This window comes from Dendronephthya gigantea, unplaced genomic scaffold (assembly GCF_004324835.1).
Source record: "Dendronephthya gigantea isolate DGI-Jeju-01 unplaced genomic scaffold, DenGig_1.0 000148F, whole genome shotgun sequence".
Taxonomy (NCBI): domain Eukaryota; kingdom Metazoa; phylum Cnidaria; class Anthozoa; order Malacalcyonacea; family Nephtheidae; genus Dendronephthya; species Dendronephthya gigantea.
The window spans coordinates 180,822-203,111 of NW_021163158.1; positions in this window are offsets into that span (position 1 = coordinate 180,822).

A 22,290-nucleotide genomic window follows, 5' to 3' on the forward strand; every position below is an offset into this window, starting at 1 on the left:
GGATTATTTTTGCCAATTCTTCATCGAAATAATTCTGCTATCCTCAAGATTTAACAGTTTTTGGGCATCATGAATGTCGCGGTGCACAAAAAACATTGAAAAAATCGTTGCTGCGCATGCGCAAACGAATTTTTCATCGAAATTATGCTTCTACCTTAAGGATTTAATTGTTTTTGGGCATCCCGAATGTCGCGGTTAACAAAAACATTGAAAAAATCGTTGCCGCACATGCGCAAACCATTTTTATCGAAATAATGCTTCTACTCTAAAGATTAACTTTTTTCGGGCATCCAAAATGTCGCAGTGCACAAAAACAATGAAAAAATCGTTGCCACGCATGCGCAAAAAAATTTTTCATGGAAATAATGCTTCTACGCTAAAGATTTAACTGTTTTGGGGCATTCCGACGGTCGCGGTGCACAAAAACATTGAAAAAATTGTTGCCGCCTATGCGCAAACGATTTTTCATCGAAATATGGCTGCTACCCTCGAGATTTAACAGTTTTTGGGCATCCCAAATGTCGCAGTGCACAAAAACATTGCAAAAATCGTTGCCACACATGCGCGAACGATTTTTCATCGAAATAATGCTTCTACTCTAAAGATTTAACTGTTTTCGGGCATCCTGAATGTTGCGGTGCACAAAAACATGGAAAAAATCATTGCTGCGCATGCGCAAACGAATTTTTCATCGAAATTATGCTTCTACCTTAAAGATTTAATTGTTTTTGGGCATCCCGAATGTCGCGGTTAACAAAAACATTGAAAAAATCGTTGCCGCGCAAGCGCAAACGATTTTTCATCGAAATAATGCTTCTACCCCAAAGATTTAACTGTTTTTGGGCATCCCGAATGTCGCGGTGCACAAAAACATTGAAAAAATCATTGCTGCGCACGCGGAAACGATTTTTCATCGAAATAATGCTGCTACCCTCGAATTTTAACAGTTTTTGGGCATCCCGAATGTCGCAGTGCACAAAAACATTGAAAAAATCGTTGCCGCGTTTGCGCAAACAGTTTTTCATCGAAATAATGCTGCTACCCTAAAGATTTAACTGTTTTTTGGCATCCCAAAAATTGTGGTGCACAAAAACATTGAAAAAATCATTCCCGCGCGTGCCCAAACGATTTTTCATCGAAATAATGCTGCTACCCTAAAGATTTATTTGTTCTTATGCATCCCGAAAGTCGCGGTGCACAAAAACATTGAAAAAATCATTGCCGCACATGCGCAAACGATTTTTATCGAAATAATACTTCTACTCTAAAGATTAACTTTTTTCGGGCATCTTGAATGTTGCGGTGCAAAAAAACATTGAAAAAATTGTTGCTGCGCATGCGCAAACGCATTTTTCATCGAAATAATGCTGCTACCCTAAAGATTTAACTGTTTTTGGGCATCCCGAAAGTCGTGGTGCACAAAAAAATTGAAGAAATCGTTGCCGCACATGCGCAAACCATTTTTATCGAAATAATGCTTCTACTCTAAAGATTAACTTTTTTCGGGCATCCAAAATGTCGCAGTGCACAAAAACAATGAAAAAATCGTTGCCACGCATGCGCAAAAAAATTTTTCATGGAAATAATGCTTCTACGCTAAAGATTTAACTGTTTTGGGGCATTCCGACGGTCGCGGTGCACAAAAACATTGAAAAAATTGTTGCCGCCTATGCGCAAACGATTTTTCATCGAAATATGGCTGCTACCCTCGAGATTTAACAGTTTTTGGGCATCCCAAATGTCGCAGTGCACAAAAACATTGCAAAAATCGTTGCCACACATGCGCGAACGATTTTTCATCGAAATAATGCTTCTACTCTAAAGATTTAACTGTTTTCGGGCATCCTGAATGTTGCGGTGCACAAAAACATGGAAAAAATCATTGCTGCGCATGCGCAAACGAATTTCTTATCGAAATTATGCTTCTACCTTAAAGATTTAACTGTGTTTGGGCATCCCGAATGTCGCAGTTAACAAAAACATTGAAAAAATCGTTGCCGCGCAAGCGCAAACGATTTTTCATCGAAATAACACTTCTACCCCAAAGATTTAACTGTTTTTGGGCATCCCGAATGTCGCGGTGCACAAAAATATTAAGAAAAATCGTTGCCGCGCATGCGCAAAGAATTTTTCATCGAGATAATGCTTCTACCCTAAAGATTTAACTGTTTTGGGGCATCCCGAGAACTCGCAAAAACAATGAAAAAATCGTTGCCACGCATGCGCAAACAATTTTTCATGGAAATAATGCTTCTACGCTAAAGATTTAACTGTTTTGGGGCATTCCGAGGGTCGCGGTGCACAAAAACATTAAAAGAATTGTAGCTGCCTATACGCAAACGATTTTTCATCGAAATAATGCTGCTACCCTCGAGATTTAACAGTTTTTGGGCATCCCAAATGTCGCAGTGCACAAAAACATTGAAAAAATTGTTGCCGCTCATGCGCAAACGAATTTTTCATCAAAATAAAGCTTCTACCCTAAAGATTTAACTTTTTTAGGCATTCCGAATGTCGCAGTGCACAAAAACATTGCAAAAATTGTTGCCACGCATGCGCAAACGATTTTTATCGAAATAATACTTCTACTCTAAAGATTAACTTTTTTCGGGCATCTTGAATGTCGCGGTGCAAAAAAACATTGAAAAAATCGTTGCTGCGCATGCGCAAACGCATTTTTCATCGAAATAATGCTGCTACCCTAAAGATTTAACTGTTTTTGGGCATCCCGAAAGTCGTGGTGCACAAAAAAATTGAAGAAATCGTTGCCGCACATGCGCAAACCATTTTTATCGAAATAATGCTTCTACTCTAAAGATTAACTTTTTTCGGGCATCCAAAATGTCGCAGTGCACAAAAACAATGAAAAAATCGTTGCCACGCATGCGCAAAAAAATTTTTCATGGAAATAATGCTTCTACGCTAAAGATTTAACTGTTTTGGGGCATTCCGACGGTCGCGGTGCACAAAAACATTGAAAAAATTGTTGCCGCCTATGCGCAAACAATTTTTCATCGAAATAATGCTGCTACCCTCGAGATTTAACAGTTTTTGGGCATCCCAAATGTCGCAGTGCACAAAAACATTGCAAAAATCGTTGCCACACATGCGCGAACGATTTTTCATCGAAATAATGCTTCTACTCTAAAGATTTAACTGTTTTCGGGCATCCTGAATGTTGCGGTGCATTAAAACATGGAAAAAATCATTGCTGCGCATGCGCAAACGAATTTTTCATCGAAATTATGCTTCTACCTTAAACATTTAACTGTGTTTGGGCATCCCGAATGTTGCAGTTAACAAAAACATTGAAAAAATCGTTGCCGCGCAAGCGCAAACGATTTTTCATCGAAATAACGCTTCTACCCCAAAGATTTAACTGTTTTTGGGCATCCCGAATGTCGCGGTGCACAAAAATATTAAGAAAAATCGTTGCCGCGCATGCGCAAAGAATTTTTCATCGAGATAATGCTTCTACCCTAAAGATTTAACTGTTTTGGGGCATCCCGAGAACTCGCAAAAACAATGAAAAAATCGTTGCCACGCATGCGCAAACAATTTTTCATGGAAATAATGCTTCTACGCTAAAGATTTAACTGTTTTGGGGCATTCCGAGGGTCGCGGTGCACAAAAACATTAAAAGAATTGTAGCTGCCTATACGCAAACGATTTTTCATCGAAATAATGCTGCTACCCTCGAGATTTAACAGTTTTTGGGCATCCCAAATGTCGCAGTGCACAAAAACATTGAAAAAATTGTTGCCGCTCATGCGCAAACGAATTTTTCATCGAAATAAAGCTTCTACCCTAAAGATTTAACTTTTTTAGGCATTCCGAATGTCGCAGTGCACAAAAACATTGCAAAAATTGTTGCCACGCATGCGCAAACGATTTTTATCGAAATAATCATGCTACCTTCGAGATTTAACAGTTTTCGGGCATCCCGAATTTCACGGTGCAAAAAAACATTAAAAAAATCCTTGCCGCGCATGCGCAAACGATTTTTCATTAAAATAATGCTGCTACCCTAAAGATTTAACTTTTTTGGGGCATCCCGAAAGTCGCAAAAAAAATCCTAGATCCGCCCCTGTATTGAAAGCTAAATTCTTTAATATTTATTAATTTTTGCAATAAAACAGAAGCAACTGGGTTATAGTATTTTTCTCGAGCTATATTTTGGTGGTATTTTTGTGTTTTTTGCTCGTGCATTTGCAGAGTTATTCGAGTTTTAAAAAGTCGGACTGACTCTAGAGTACGAAATATATATTTCCTGGACTTGAATTTCAATAAGATTGTTCAGAAGGGATTGACAAAGGATACGACCGAATATTAGACCAGCAGTTCATTTCAATCAGGTCAAAAAATTTGAAGACTATTGTCTAAAATAGCCATTATTGCCCAATATGAGGTGAAAGATTTTAAAAGCTAAATTCTTTAATATTGATTTCCAAGAGTTGAATTTCAGTAAAAATGTTCAGAAGGGATTGACAAAGCATACAACAGAATATTACAACAGCAGTTCATTTGATTCAGGTCAAAAAATTTGAAAACAATTGACCAAAATAGCAATTTTTCCCTTATATGAGATGTCAGACATTGAAAGTTAAATTTTTATTATTGATTTGCTAGACTTAAATTCAGTATGAATGTTCAAAAGGGATTGACAAAAAATTTAACAGAATATTACACCAGCAATTCATTTTATTCAGTTCAAAAAATATGAAGACTATTGTCTAAAATGCCATTATTGCCTAATATGAGGTGAAAGATTTTAAAAGCTAAATTGTTTAATATTGATTTCTTGAGCTGAAATTTAGTAAGAATGTTCAGAAGGGATTGGCAAAGCATACAACAAAATATTAGACCAGCAGTTCATTTCATTTAGTTCAAAAGATGTGAAAACATTTGTCCAAAATAGCAATTTTTGCCTTATATGAGGTGTCAAATTTTGAAAGCTAAATTCTTTAACATTGTATTGCTGAAATTAAAACTAAGTACGAATGTTCAGAAGTGCTTGACAAAGAATACAACAGGATATTAGACCAGCAATTCATTTCATTCAGTTCAAAAAAATTGAAAACCATGGTCTAAAATAGCAATAATTTCCCAATATGAGGTGAAAGATTTTAAAAGCTAAACTCTTTAATATTGATTTCCTAGACTTGGAATTCAGTAAGAATGTTCAGAAGGTATTGAAAAAGGATACAACAGAATATTAAACCAGCATTTCATTGCATTGAGTTAAAAAAATTCAAAACAATTATCCAAAATAGCAATTTTTCCCTTATATGATGTGTCAGATTTTGAAAGTTAAACTCTTTAATATTGATTTGCTAGATTTCAAGTTCAGCAAGAATGTTCAGAAGGGATTGACAAAGCATACAACAGAATATTACAAAAGCAGTTCATTTGATTCAGGTCAAAAAATTTGAAACCAATTGTCCAAAATAGCAATTTTTCCCTTATATGAGATGTCAGATTTTGAAAGCTAAATTATTTAATATAGTTTTGCTGAACTTGAAATTCAGTAAGAATGTTCAGAAGGAATTGGCAATGGATACAGCAGAAAATTAGACCTGCAGTTCATTTCAATCAGGTCAAAAAATTAGAAATCAATTGTCCAAAATAGCAATTTTTCCCTTATATGAGATGTCACACATTGAAAGTTAAATTCTTTAATATTGATTTGCTAGACTTGCAATTCAGTGTGAGTGTTCAAAAGGGATTGACACAGGATTTAACATAATATCACACCAGCAGTTCATTTCATTCAGTTCAAAAAATTTGAAGACTATTGTCTAAACAAGCCATTATTGCCAAATATGAGGTGAAAGATTTTAAAAACTAAATTCTTTAATATTGATTTCCTAGACTTGAGATTCAGTAAGAATGTATAGAAGGGATTGGCAAAGGATACAACAGAATATCAGACCAGCAGTTCATTTCCTTCAGGTCAAAAAGGTGAAGTTATATGTCCAAAATAGCAATTTTTCCCTTATCTGAGATGTCAGACATTGAAAGCTAAATTCTTTAATATTGATTTGCTAGACTTGAAATTCAGTATGAATGTTCAAAAGGGATTGACAAAGGATATAACAGAATATTACACCAGGAGTTCATTTCATTCAGTTCAAAAAATTTTCAAACAATAGTCTAAAATAGCCATTATTGCCCAATATGAGGTGAAAGATTTTAAATACTAAATTCTTTAATATTGATTTACTGGACTTGAGATTCAGTAAGATTTTTCAGAAGGGATTAGCAAAGGATACAACAGAATATCAGACCAGCAGTTCATTTCATTCAGGTCAAAAAATTTGAAGCTAATTGTCCAAAATAGCAATTTTTCCCGTCTATGAGATGTCAGACATTGAAAGCTAAATTCTTAAATATTGATTTGCTAGACTTGAAATTCAGTATGAATGTTCAAAAGGGATTGACAAACGATATGACAGAATATTACACCAGGAGTTCATTTCATTCAGTTCAAAAAATTTCAAAACAATAGTCTAAAATAGCCATTATTGCCCAATATAAGGTGAAAGATTTTAAAACCTAAATTCTTTAATATTGATTTCCTGGACTTGAGATTCAGCAAGATTGTTCAGAAGGGATTGGCAAAGGATACAACAGAATATCAGACCAGCAGTTCATTTCATTCGGTTCAAAAAATTTGAAGACTATTGTCTAAAATAGCCATTATTGCCAAATATGAGGTGAAAGATTTTAAAAGCTAAATTCTTTAATATTGATTTGCTAGACTTGAGATTCAGTAAGATTGTCAGAAGGGAATAGCAAAGGATACAACAGAATATCAGACCAGCAGTTCATTTCATTCAGGTCAAAAATTTGAAGCTAATTGTCCAAAATAGCAATTTTTCCCTTATATGAGATGTCAGACATTGAAAGCTAAATTATTTAATATTGATTTGCTGAACTTGAAATTCAGTAAGAATGTTCAGAAGGAATTAGCAAAGGATACAACAGAATATTAGACCAGCAGTTCATTTCAATCAGGTCAAAAAATTAGAAACCAATTGTCCAAAATAGCAATTTTTTTCTTATATGAGATGTCAGACATTGAAAGTTAAATTCTTTAATATTGATTTGCTAGACTTGCAATTCAGTATGAGTGTTCAAAAGAGATTGACAAAGGATTTAAAAGAATATTACACCAGCAGTTCATTTCATTCAGTTCAAAAAATTTGAAGCTAATTCTCCAAAATAGCAATTTTTCCCGTATATGAGATGTCAGACATTAATTGAAAGCTAAATTCTTTAATATTGATTTGCTAGACTTGAGATTCAGTAAGATTGTCAGAAGGGAATAGGAAAGGATACAACAGAATATCAGACCAGCTGTTCATTTCATTCAGGCTAAAAATTTGAAGCTAATTGTCCAAAATAGCAATTTTTCCCTTATATGAGATGTCAGGCATTGAAAGCTAAATTATTTAATATTGATTTGCTGAACTTGAAATTCAGTAAGAATGTTCAGAAGGAATTGGCAAAGGATACAGCAGAATATTAGAGCTGCAGTTCATTTCAATCAGGTCAAAAAATTAGAAATCAATTGTCCAAAATAGCAATTTTTCCCTTATATGAGATGTCAGACATTGCAAGTTAAATTCTTTAATATTGATTTGCTAGACTTGCAATTCAGTGTGAGTGTTCGAAAGGGATTGACACAGGATTTAACATAATATCACACCAGCAGTTCATTTCATTCAGTTCAAAAAATTTGAAGACTATTGTCTAAACAAGCCATTATTGCCAAATATGAGGTGAAAGATTTTAAAAGCTAAATTCTTTAATATTTATTTCCTAGACTTGAGATTCAGTAAGAATGTATAGAAGGGATTGGCAAAGGATACAACAGAATATCAGACCAGCAGTTCATTTCCTTCAGGTCAAAAAGGTGAAGTTATATGTCCAAAATAGCAATTTTTCCCTTATCTGAGATGTCAGACATTGAAAGCTAAATTCTTTAATATTGATTTGCTAGACTTGAAATTCAGTATGAATGTTCAAAAGGGATTGACAAAGGATATAACAGAATATTACACCAGGAGTTCATTTCATTCAGTTCAAAAAATTTTCAAACAATAGTCTAAAATAGCCATTATTGCCCAATATGAGGTGAAAGATTTTAAATACTAAATTCTTTAATATTGATTTCCTGGACTTGAGATTCAGTAAGATTTTTCAGAAGGGATTGGCAAAGGATACAACAGAATATCAGACCAGCAGTTCATTTCATTCAGGTCAAAACATTTGAAGCTAATTGTCCAAAATAGCAATTTTTCCCGTCTATGAGATGTCAGACATTGAAAGCTAAATTCTTAAATATTGATTTGCTAGACTTGAAATTCAGTATGAATGTTCAAGTGGGATTGACAAACGATATGACAGAATATTACACCAGGAGTTCATTTCATTCAGTTCAAAAAATTTCAAAACAATAGTCTAAAATAGCCATTATTGCCAAATATGAGGTGAAAGATTTTAAAAGCTAAATTCTTTAATATTGATTTGCTAGACTTGAGATTCAGTAAGATTGTCAGAAGGGAATAGCAAAGGATACAACAGAATATCAGACCAGCAGTTCATTTCATTCAGGTCAAAAATTTGAAGCTAATTGTCCAAAATAGCAATTTTTCCCTTATATGAGATGTCAGACATTGAAAGCTAAATTATTTAATATTGATTTGCTGAACTTGAAATTCAGTAAGAATGTTCAGAAGGAATTAGCAAAGGATACAACAGAATATTAGACCAGCAGTTCATTTCAATCAGGTCAAAAAATTAGAAACCAATTGTCCAAAATAGCAATTTTTTTCTCATATGAGATGTCAGACATTGAAAGTTAAATTCTTTAATATTGATTTGCTAGACTTGCAATTCAGTATGAGTGTTCAAAAGAGATTGACAAAGGATTTAACAGAATATTACACCAGCAGTTCATTTCATTCAGTTCAAAAAATTTGAAACTAATTCTCCAAAATAGCAATTTTTCCCGTATATGAGATGTCAGACATTAATTGAAAGCTAAATTCTTTAATATTGATTTGCTAGACTTGAGATTCAGTAAGATTGTCAGAAGGGAATAGCAAATGATACAACAGAATATCAGACCAACAGTTCATTTCATTCAGGTCAAAAATTTGAAGCTAATAGTCCAAAATAGCAATTTTTCCCTTATATGAGATGTCAGACATTGAAAGCTAAATTATTTAATATTGATTTGCTAGACTTGAAATTCAGGAAGAATGTTTAGAAGGAATTGGCAAAGGATACAGCAGAATATTAGACCAGCAGTTCATTTCATTCAGGTCAAAAAATTAGAAATCAATTGTCCAAAATAGCAATTTTTCCCTTATATGAGATGTCAGACATTGAAAGTTAAATTCTTTAATATTGATTAGCTAGACTTGCAATTCAGTGTGAGTGTTCAAAAGGGATTGACAAAGGATATAACAGAATATTACACTAGGAGTTCATTTCATTCAGTTCAAAAAATTTCAAAACAATAGTCTAAAATAGCCATTATTGCCCAACATGAGGTGAAAGATTTAAAAAGCTAAATTCTTTAATATTGAATTCTTGGACTTGAGATTCAGCAAGATTGTTCAGAAGGGATTAGCAAAGGATACAACAGAATATCAGACCAGCAGTTCATTTCATTGAGGTCAAAAAATTTGAAGCTAATTGTCCAAAATAGCAATTTTTCCCGTCTATGAGATGTCAGACATTGAAAGCTAAATTCTTTAATATTGATTTGCTAGGCTTGAAACTCAGTATGAATGTTCAAAAGGGATTGATAAATTATATAACAGAATATTACACCAGGAGTTCATTTAATTCGGTTCAAAAAATTTCAAAACAATAGTCTAAAATAGCCATTATTGCCCAATATGAGGTGAAAGATTTTAAAACCTAAATTCTTTAATATTGATTTCCTAGACTTGAGATTCAGTAAGAATGTTTAGAAGGGATTGGCGAAGGATACAACAGAATATCAGACCAGCAGTTCATTTCATTCAGGTCAAAAAAGGTGAAGTTAATTGTCAAAATTAGCAATTTTTCCCGTCTATGAGATGTCAGCCATTGAAAGCTAAATTCTTAAATATTGATTTGCTAGACTTGAAATTCAGTATGAATGTTCAAGTGGGATTGACAAACGATATGACAGAATATTACACCAGGAGTTCATTTCATTCAGTTCAAAAAATTTCAAAACAATAGTCTAAAATAGCCATTATTGCCAAATATGAGGTGAAAGATTTTAAAAGCTAAATTCTTTAATATTGATTTGCTAGACTTGAGATTCAGTAAGATTGTCAGAAGGGAATAGCAAAGGATACAACAGAATATCAGACCAGCAGTTCATTTCATTCAGGTCAAAAATTTGAAGCTAATTGTCCAAAATAGCAATTTTTCCCTTATATGAGATGTCAGACATTGAAAGCTAAATTATTTAATATTGATTTGCTGAACTTGAAATTCAGTAAGAATGTTCAGAAGGAATTAGCAAAGGATACAACAGAATATTAGACCAGCAGTTCATTTCAATCAGGTCAAAAAATTAGAAACCAATTGTCCAAAATAGCAATTTTTTTCTCATATGAGATGTCAGACATTGAAAGTTAAATTCTTTAATATTGATTTGCTAGACTTGCAATTCAGTATGAGTGTTCAAAAGAGATTGACAAAGGATTTAACAGAATATTACACCAGCAGTTCATTTCATTCAGTTCAAAAAATTTGAAACTAATTCTCCAAAATAGCAATTTTTCCCGTATATGAGATGTCAGACATTAATTGAAAGCTAAATTCTTTAATATTGATTTGCTAGACTTGAGATTCAGTAAGATTGTCAGAAGGGAATAGCAAATGATACAACAGAATATCAGACCAACAGTTCATTTCATTCAGGTCAAAAATTTGAAGCTAATAGTCCAAAATAGCAATTTTTCCCTTATATGAGATGTCAGACATTGAAAGCTAAATTATTTAATATTGATTTGCTAGACTTGAAATTCAGGAAGAATGTTTAGAAGGAATTGGCAAAGGATACAGCAGAATATTAGACCAGCAGTTCATTTCATTCAGGTCAAAAAATTAGAAATCAATTGTCCAAAATAGCAATTTTTCCCTTATATGAGATGTCAGACATTGAAAGTTAAATTCTTTAATATTGATTAGCTAGACTTGCAATTCAGTGTGAGTGTTCAAAAGGATTGACAAAGGATATAACAGAATATTACACTAGGAGTTCATTTCATTCAGTTCAAAAAATTTCAAAACAATAGTCTAAAATAGCCATTATTGCCCAACATGAGGTGAAAGATTTAAAAAGCTAAATTCTTTAATATTGAATTCTTGGACTTGAGATTCAGCAAGATTGTTCAGAAGGGATTAGCAAAGGATACAACAGAATATCAGACCAGCAGTTCATTTCATTGAGGTCAAAAAATTTGAAGCTAATTGTCCAAAATAGCAATTTTTCCCGTCTATGAGATGTCAGACATTGAAAGCTAAATTCTTTAATATTGATTTGCTAGGCTTGAAACTCAGTATGAATGTTCAAAAGGGATTGATAAATTATATAACAGAATATTACACCAGGAGTTCATTTCATTCGGTTCAAAAAATTTCAAAACAATAGTCTAAAATAGCCATTATTGCCCAATATGAGGTGAAAGATTTTAAAACCTAAATTCTTTAATATTGGATTCCTAGACTTGAGATTCAGTAAGAATGTTTAGAAGGGATTGGCGAAGGATACAACAGAATATCAGACCAGCAGTTCATTTCATTCAGGTCAAAAAAGGTGAAGTTAATTGTCAAAATTAGCAATTTTTCCGTTATATGAGATGTCAGACATTGAAAGCTAAATTCTTTAAAATTGATTTGCTAGACTTGAAATTCAGTATGAATGTTCAAAAGGGATTGAAAAAGGATATAAAAGATAATTACACCAGGAGTTCATTTCATTCAGTTCAAAAAATTTCAAAACAATAGTCTAAAATAGCCATTATTGCCCAATATGAGGTGAAAGATTTTAAAACCTAAATTCTTTAATATTGATTTCCTAGACTTGAGATTCAGTAAGATTATCAGAAGGGAATAGCAAAGGATACAACAGAATATCAGACCAGCAGTTCATTTCATTCAGGCTAAAAATTTGAAGCTAATTGTCCAAAATAGCACTTTCCCCTATATGAGATGTCAGACATTGAAAGCTAAATTATTTAATCTTGATTTGCTAGACTTGAAATTCAAGAAGAATGTTCAGAACGAATTGGCAAAGGATACAACAGAATATTACACCAGCAGTTCATTTCAATCAGGTCAAAAAATTAGAAACCAATTGTCCAAAATAGCAATTTTTCCTTATATGAGATGTCAAACATTGAAAGTTAAATTCTTTAATATTGATTTGCTAGACTTGCAATTCAGTGTGAGTGTTCAAAAGGGATTGACAAAGGATTTAGCAGAATATTACACCAGCAGTTCATGTCATTCAGTTCAAAAAATTTGAAGACTATTGTCTAAAATAGCCATTATTGCCAAATATGAGGTGAAAGATTTTAAAAGCTAAATTCTTTAATATTGATTTCCTAGACTTGAGATTCAGTAAAAATGTTCATAAGGGATTGGCAAAGGATACAACAGAATATCAGACCAGCAGTTCATTTCATTCAGGTCAAAAAAGGTGAAGTTAATTGTCCAAAATAGCAATTTTTCCCGTCTATGAGATGTCAGACATTGAAAGCTAAATTCTTTAATATTGATTTGCTAGACTTGAAATTCAGTATGAATGTTCAAAAGGGATTGACAAAGGACATGACAGAATATTACACCAGGAGTTCATTTCATTCAGTTCAAAAAATTTCAAAACAATAGTCTAAAATAGCCATTATTGCGTAATATGAGGTGAAAGATTTTAAAAGCTAAATTCTTTAATATTGATTTCCTGGACTTGAGATTCAGTAAGATTGTTCAAAAGGGATTGGCAAAGGATACAACAGAATATCAGACCAGCAGTTCTTTTCATTCAGGTCAAAAAATTTGAAGCTAATTGTCCAAAATAGCAATTTTTCCCGTCTATGAGATGTCAGACATTGAAAGCTAAATTCTTTAATATTGATTTGCTAGACTTGAAACTCAGTATGAATGTTCAAAAGGGATTGACAAATTATATAACACAATATTACACCAGGAGTTCATTTCATTCAGTTCAAAAAATTTCAAAACAATAGTCTAAAATAGCCATTATTGCCCAATATGAGGTGAAAGATTTTAAAACCTAAATTCTTTAATATTGATTTCCTAGACTTGAGATTCAGTAAGAATGTTTAGAAGGGATTGGCAAAGGATACAACAGAATATCAGACCAGCAGTTCATTTCATTCAGGTCAAAAAAGGTGAAGTTAATTGTCAAAATTAGCAATTTTTCCGTTATATGAGATGTCAGACATTCAAAGCTAAATTCTTTAAAATTGATTTGCTAGACTTGAAATTCAGTATGAATGTTCAAAAGGGATGGAAAAAGGATATAACAGAATATTACACCAGGGGCCGGTTGTTCAAAAGCCGGTTAACGCTAACCCAGGATTAGTGCTAAACCTGGGTTCAATTCCTTAACCCTAGGTTAGTTAATCCTGGGTTAATTCTGCGTTGCTGGAAGGTGGATTAGCGGGTTGATTAGTTATCCCTGGGTTAAAAAATTTAACCCACGGTTTAGAAGCGCGCGAAAATCAAAATGGCGGAAAAAAATTTAGGCCAAAATGAAAGAAAGAGAAAATTAAATTTTTCCACATCGGAAATTAATATAATAACGGAATTGGGTGGAAGAAAATCACGAAATTATCCAGTCAAAGCTTACAAATGCTATAACAAATAAAAGGAAGCAGGAAATATGGGCAAAAATTGCCGGGCAAGTGAGCGCACTCGAGATAGCTCACCGCTCCGTGCAAGACATAAAGGACAAGTGGAAAAACCTACAAACCACGGCAAAGAAGGAGTTCGCGCGGCAAAAGAGAAGCTTTGGACAAACAGGAGGTGGTCCACCAGTAAAGAAACCCAAAGAAGCCACGGAGAAGATCATTCGGTTATTTGAAAACGCCCCGTCTTTTACCGGACTAAGTGGCTTTGAAACGAGCGGTAAGTTTAAATTTCATGGGCGAGTTTAGGCAGGTTTTGCTGCCGTATCTAGGCTTCCAATGCCTCTCAATTCATGCACACAACAACAAGAAACCGTTTTCTGTAAAAGAAGGCTTTTCGTCAGTATTGGCACAGAGCACTGTGGTATTGGCGAACTTTATTATTTACAAAGACGTGATATTTTTCGTAGTTACCCGTAATATCAGAAAAAGATAAGTATTTATGTTTCATAATTTAGTAAAGTAATTCACAACTCACAAGGTCGCAGATTATTTTGCATGTCATGATACCAGTCGTCAGTCGAATATACATTTTGATATATGCAATTTTATTATTTACTTCTTCCATGCACAATGAAATCAATATTAATACGATAATTTTTTAATTTTTGTTTAGGGGAATCGGCAACGTTGTTGCGCGATGAAGTTTACACCAACAGTAACGGTTTTGTAGAAGTGCAAAGGGAAGCTGATAGCTGTGAACTTGATAACAGTGATGACGATTTAAATACACCACCACCTTCTTTCACACCAGTTTATGGTCCAATTGATGTGGAGCAGCATACCAAACCTACACCCCTACCAGTTGGCACCCAAAAACTCAAAATAAGTCAAAGCTGAAAAAAAGGTTAACCAGCAAGTTGTCCTTGAGATGCAATACGAAGTCCTCAAGGTGCAAAAGGAAATGATTCTGCTGAAAAATGAGAGACTGAAACTACAGGTAGCGGAGTTGAAAGAAAGGGCAAATGGCAGTAGCAACGGCAATTTTTGATTGAGGGATTTATAATATTTATATCGGGGGTGACATGGACATTGCTTGAAATCATTGTGTACTATAAGTGTACACAGTAATTAATTACATTATTGAGAATATACTTGTATTTCATTATTACAGCATTTGTGTTACAGTGGGACCAGTTTTTATTATAGGTTCTAGGTCAATCATTTAATGTTGAAAGGTTTGCTGCAGCGAATAAATCAAATATGTATAATAAATATTGCAAGATCTTTCAGACATACCTCTTGTTTTGGGGCCCCAGCTAGTGCTGTTGTGTATAATATAAGTTACTATAGAATGTGCTTAATTATCTTGTATTTCCCAATTCTAATATTGAAATAATTTCAGGAAAAATGTATTGTAAATTGTTGTGTGGCATATATGCATGCATGGTACATATTTCAATTAAAAAAAGTTATTTGTGATATGTGCCCTGATTTGCCTTCCTGTGTCATGGCCAACCTGTGGTTCAACCTCTGGATCTGGTTTTCTAGATCAACATCCTCTTCTTCATCTGGCTCATTAAACATTATTGCAATATTCTGAAGGACAGCACAAGCACCAATTAACAAGCAGACTTTCTCTGGTTCCATTCTGATCTCTGAATGCAGTAGGTGGAACCTTCTCTTCCATCGCCCAAACACTTGCTCAATCAATACGCGTGTTTTCTTCAAAGACCGATTAAATGCTCTTTCCTTTGCTGTAGTAGGGTCTGTGTAAGGTGTCATAAGGTAGGGTTTTAAGGCGTAACCACTATCTCCCAATATGATTCCATCTTCCAGTGATGTGTGATGCTGCTCTATAAACTGTTGTATCTGTGACATTCGAAATATATGGCTGTCATGGACACTTCCAGGCCATCGGGCAACCAGATTTATGAACTTTCCTAAATGAAATGTGAAGAATGTTTGCTTTTCGACTGTATTCCATGCATTTCCACCAGTATTAACAGTATCCCTACTTTACTATTAGTAATTGTAACTATAATTGGTACATATAGAGCATAATAATTTACCTCGATCGTCGCAAATTGCTTGAACATTAATAGAATGATAGCGTTTCCGATTGACGTAATAATTCTCGTTTAGATGTGGTGCCTGGATTCGAATATGCGTACAATCGATACAACCAATAACGCCAGGAAAATTGGCCATGTCGTAAAACCCGTTCTTTATTTTCTCTTTTTCTTGATTTGAAGGCCAACGAATGAACTGTTCTCGTTTGTTTGATAGAGCAAGGCATACGTCACGAACTACTCGCGATACGGTGGACTTGTCAACGCCAAATGTGTCTCCGATAACCTGTAGGAAGCTTCCGCTTGCGAAAAACCGTAGTGCGATGAGAACTTGGACGTCGGGAATTAGTGAAAAATTTCTTTTAGTGTCACGAATAAGGTCATCCTATAGCAAATTTGTAATGTAATTTATTGCTTGGTAACCAAATCTGTATCTAATTCGCAATTCCGCATCAGTTAAACCTCGAATGTTCACGTTATCGTGACGATATCGCCTTTGTCTGCGAGGAAAATTCCGTATTGGTACAACAAACTGTAAAACATCCGCCATGTTATTTTGCACTTAACCTAGGATTAAAATTTTAAACCACCTAGCTAGCAGGGTTAATTTTTTTATCAATTTTAACCCAGGGTTAACGCTAACCGAGCTTTGTGCAACGCAAATTAACCAAGGTTTAACATTTAACCCTGGGTTAGGCATTTTTAACCCTGGGTTAGCGTTAACCGGCTTTTGAACAACCGGCCCCAGGAGTTCATTTCATTCAGTTCAAAAAATTTCAAAACAATAGTCTAAAATAGCCATTATTGCCCAATATGAGGTGAAAGATTTTAAAACCTAAATTCTTTAATATTGATTTTCTAGACTTGAGATTCAGTAAGATTATCAGAAGGGAATAGCAAAGGATACAACAGAATATCAGACCAGCAGTTCATTTCATTCAGGCTAAAAATTTGAAGCTAATTGTCCAAAATAGCAATTTTTCCCCTATATGAGATGTCAGACATTGAAAGCTAAATTATTTAATATTGATTTGCTAGACTTGAAATTCAGGAAGAATGTTCAGAAGGAATTGGCAAAGGATACAACAGAATATTAGACCAGCAGTTCATTTCATTCAGGTCAAAAAATTTGAAGCTAATTGTCCAAAATAGCAATTTTTCCCGTCTATGAGATGTCAGACATTGAAAGCTAAATTCTTAAATATTGATTTGCTAGACTTGAAATTCAGTATGAATGTTCAAAAGGGATTGACAAAGGATATGACAGAATATTACACCAGGAGTTCATTTCATTCAGTTCAAAAAATTTCAAAACAATAGTCCAAAATAGCCATTATTGCCCAATATGAGGTGAAAGATTTTAAAACCTAAATTCTTTAATATTGATATCCTGGACTTGAGATTCAGTAAGATTGTTCAGAAGGGATTGGCAAAGGATACAACAGAATATCAGACCAGCAGTTCATTTCATTCAGGTCAAAAAATTTGAAGCTAATTGTCCAAAATAGCAATTTTTCCCGTATATGAGATGTCAGACATTGAAAGCTAAATTCTTTAATATTGATTTGCTAGACTTGAAATTCAGGAAGAATGTTCAGAAGGAATTGGCAAAGGATACAACAGAATATTAGACCAGCAGTTCATTTCATTCAGGTCAAAAAATTTGAAACTAATTGTCCAAAATAGCAATTTTTCACGTCTATGAGATGTCAGACATTGAAAGCTAAATTCTTAAATATTGATTTGCTAGACTTGAAATTCAGTATGAATGTTCAAAAGGGATTGACAAAGGATATGACAGAATATTACACCAGGAGTTCATTTCATTCAGTTCAAAAAATTTCAAAACAATAGTCTAAAATAGCCATTATTGCCCAATATGAGGTGAAAGATTTTAAAACCTAAATTCTTTAATATTGATATCCTGGACTTGAGATTCAGTAAGATTGTTCAGAAGGGATTGGCAAAGGATACAACAGAATATCAGACCAGCAGTTCATTTCATTCAGGTCAAAAAATTTGAAGCTAATTGTCCAAAATAGCAATTTTTCCCGTATATGAGATGTCAGACATTGAAAGCTAAATTCTTTAATATTGATTTGCTAGACTTGAAATTCAGTATGAATGTTCAAAAGGGATTGACAAATGATATAACAGAATATTACACAAGGAGTTCATTTCATTCAGTTCAAAAAATTTCAAAACAATAGTCTAAAATAGCCATTATTGCCCAATATGAGGTGAAAGATTTTAAAACCTAAATTCTTTAATATTGATTTCCTAGACTTGAGATTCAGTAAGATTGTCAGAAGGGAATAGCAAAGGATACAACAGAATATCAGACCAGCAGTTCATTTCATTCAGGTCAAAAATTTGAGGCTAATTGTCCAAAATAGCAATTTTTCCCTTTTATGAGATGTCAGACATTGAAAGCTAAATTATTTAATATTGATTTGCTGAACTTGAAATTCAGTAAGAATGTTCAGAAGGAATTTGCAAAGGATACAGCAGAATATTAGACCAGCAGTTCATTTCAATCAGGTCAAAAAATTAGAAATCAATTGTCCAAAATAGCAATTTTTCCCTTATATGAGATGTCAGACATTGAAAGTTAAATTCTTTAATATTGATTTGCTAGACTTGCAATTCAGTGTGAGTGTTCAAAAGGGATTGACACAGGATTTAACAGAATATCACACCAGCAGTTCATTTCATTCAGTTCTAAAAATTTAAAGACTATTGTCTAAACAAGCCATTATTGCCCAATATGAGGTGAAAGATTTTAAAACCTAAATTCTTTAATATTGATTTCCTAGACTTGAGATTCAGTAAGATTGTCAGAAGGGAATAGCAAAGGATACAACAGAATATCAGACCAGCAGTTCATTTCATTCAGGCTAAAAATTTGAAGCTAATTGTCCAAAATAGCAATTTTTCCCTTATATGAGATGACAGGCATTGAAAGCTAAATTATTTAATATTGATTTGCTGAACTTGAAATTCAGTAAGAATGTTCAGAAGGAATTTGCAAAGGATACAGCAGAATATTAGACCAGCAGTTCATTTCAATCAGGTCAAAAAATTAGAAATCAATTGTCCAAAATAGCAATTTTTCCCTTATATGAGATGTCAGACATTGAAAGTTAAATTCTTTAATATTGATTTGCTAGACTTGCAATTCAGTGTGAGTGTTCAAAAGGGATTGACACAGGATTTAACAGAATATCACACCAGCAGTTCATTTCATTCAGTTCAAAAAATTTAAAGACTATTGTCTAAACAAGCCATTATTGCCAAATATGAGGTGAAAGATTTTAAAAGCTAAATTCTTTAATATTGATTTCCTAGACTTGAGATTCAGTAAGATTGTCAGAAGGGAATAGCAAAGGATACAACAGAATATCAGACCAGCAGTTCATTTCATTCAGGCCAAAAATTTGAAGCTAATGGTCCAAAATAGCAATTTTTCCCTTATATGAGATGTCAGACATTGAAAGCTAAATTCTTTAATATTGATTTGCTAGACTTGAAATTCAGTATGAATGTTCAAAAGGGATTGACAAAGGATATAACAGAATATTACACCAGGAGTTCATTTCATTCAGTTCAAAACATTTCAAAACAATAGTCTAAAATAGCCATTATTGCCCAATATGAGGTGAAAGATTTTAAATACTAAATTCTTTAATATTGATTTCCTGGACTTGAGATTCAGCAAGATTTTTCAGAAGGGATTGGCAAAGGATACAACAGAATATCAGACCAGCAGTTCATTTCATTCAGGTCAAAAAATTTGAAGCTAATTGTCCAAAATAGCAATTTTTCCCGTCTATGAGATGTCAGACATTGAAAGCTAAATTCTTAAATATTGATTTGCTAGACTTGAAATTCAGTATGAATGTTCAAAAGGGATTGACAAAGGATATGACAGAATATTACACCAGGAGTTCATTTCATTCAGTTCAAAAAATTTCAAAACAATAGTCTAAAATAGCCATTATTGCCCAATATGAGGTAAAAGATTTTAAAACCTAAATTCTTTAATATTGATTTCCTAGACTTGAGATTCAGCAAGATTGTTCAGAAGGGATTGGCATAGGATACAACAGAATATCAGACCAGCAGTTCATTTCATTCGGTTCAAAAAATTTGAAGACTATTGTCTAAAATAGCCATTATTGCCAAATATGAGGTGAAAGATTTTAAAAGCTAAATTCTTTAATATTGATTTGCCAGACTCGAAACTCAGTATGAATGTTTAGAAGGGATTGGCAAATTATATAACAGAATATTACACCAGGAGTTCATTTCATTGAGTTCAAAAAATTTCAAAACAATAGTCTAAAATAGCCATTATTGCCCAATATGAGGTGAAAGGTTTTAAAACCTAAATTCTTTAATATTGATTTCCTAGACTTGAGATTCAGTAAGATTGTCAGAAGGGAATAGCAAATGATACAACAGAATATCAGACCAGCAGTTCATTTCATTCAGGTCAAAAATTTGAAGCTAATTGTCCAAAATAGCAATTTTTCACTTATATGAGATGTCAGACATTGAAAGCTAAATTATTTAATATTTATTTGCTGAACTTGAAATTCAGTAAGAATGTTCAGAAGGAATTAGCAAAGGATACAACAGAATATTAGACCAGCAGTTCATTTCAATCAGGTCAAAAAATTAGAAACCAATTGTCCAAAATAGCAATTTTTTTCTTATATGAGATGTCAGACATTGAAAGCTAAATTATTTAATATTGATTTGCTGAACTTGAAATTCAGTAAGAATGTTCAGAAGGAATTAGCAAAGGATACAACAGAATATAAGACCAGCAGTTCATTTCATTCAGGTCAAAAAATTTGAAGCTAATTGTCCAAAATAGCAATTTTTCCCATATATGAGATGTCAGACATTGAAAGCTAAATACTTTAATATTGATTTGCTAGACTTGAAATTCAGTATGAATGTTCAAAAGGGATTGACAAAGGATATAACAGAATATTACACCAGGAGTTCATTTCATTCAGTTCAAAAAATTTCAAAACAATAGTCTAAAATAGCCATTATTGCCCAATATGAGGTGAAAGATTTTAAAACCTAAATTCTTTAATATTGATTTCCTAGACTTGAGATTCAGTAAGATTGTCAGAAGGGAAGCAAAAGGATACAACAGAATATCAGACCAGCAGTTCATTTCATTCAGGCCAAAAATTTGAAGCAAATTGTCCAAAATGGCAATTTTTCCCTTATATGAGATGTCAGACATTGAAAGCTAAATTATTTAATATTGATTTGCTGAACTTGAAATTCAGTAAGAATGTTCAGAAGGAATTAGCAAAGGATACAACAGAATATTAGACCAGCAGTTCATTTCAATCAGGTCAAAAAATTAGAAACCAATTGTCCAAAATAGCAATTTTTTTCTTATATGAGATGTCAGACATTGAAAGTTAAATTCTTTAATATTGATTTGCTAGACTTGCAATTCAGTATGAGTGTTCAAAAGAGATTGACAAAGGATTTAAAAGAATATTACACCAGCAGTTCATTTCATTCAGTTCAAAAAATTTGAAGCTAATTCTCCAAAATAGCAATTTTTCCCGTATATGAGATGTCAGACATTAATTGAAAGCTAAATTCTTTAATATTGATTTGCTAGACTTGAGATTCAGTAAGATTGTCAGAAGGGAATAGCAAATAATACAACAGAATATCAGACCAACAGTTCATTTCATTCAGGTCAAAAATTTGAAGCTAATAGTCCAAAATAGCAATTTTTCCCTTATATGAGATGTCAGACATTGAAAGCTAAATTATTTAATATTGATTTGCTAGACTTGAAATTCAGGAAGAATGTTTAGAAGGAATTGGCAAAGGATACAGCAGAATATTAGACCAGCAGTTCATTTCATTCAAGTCAAAAAATTAGAAATCAATTGTCCAAAATAGCAATTTTTCCCTTATATGAGATGTCACACATTGAAAGTTAAATTCTTTAATATTGATTTGCTAGACTTGCAATTCAGTGTGAGTGTTCAAAAGGGATTGACACAGGATTTAACAGAATATCACACCAGCAGTTCATTTCATTCAGTTCAAAAAATTTGAAGACTATTGTCTAAAATAGCCATTATTGCCAAATATGAGGTGAAAGATTTTAAAACCTAAATTCTTTAATATTGATTTCCTAGACTTGAGATTCAGTAAGAATGTTTAGAAGGGTTTGGCAAAGGATACAACAGAATATCAGACCAGCAGTTCATTTCATTCAGGTCAGACAGGTGAAGTTAATTGTCAAAAATAGCAATTTTTCCCTTATATGAGATGTC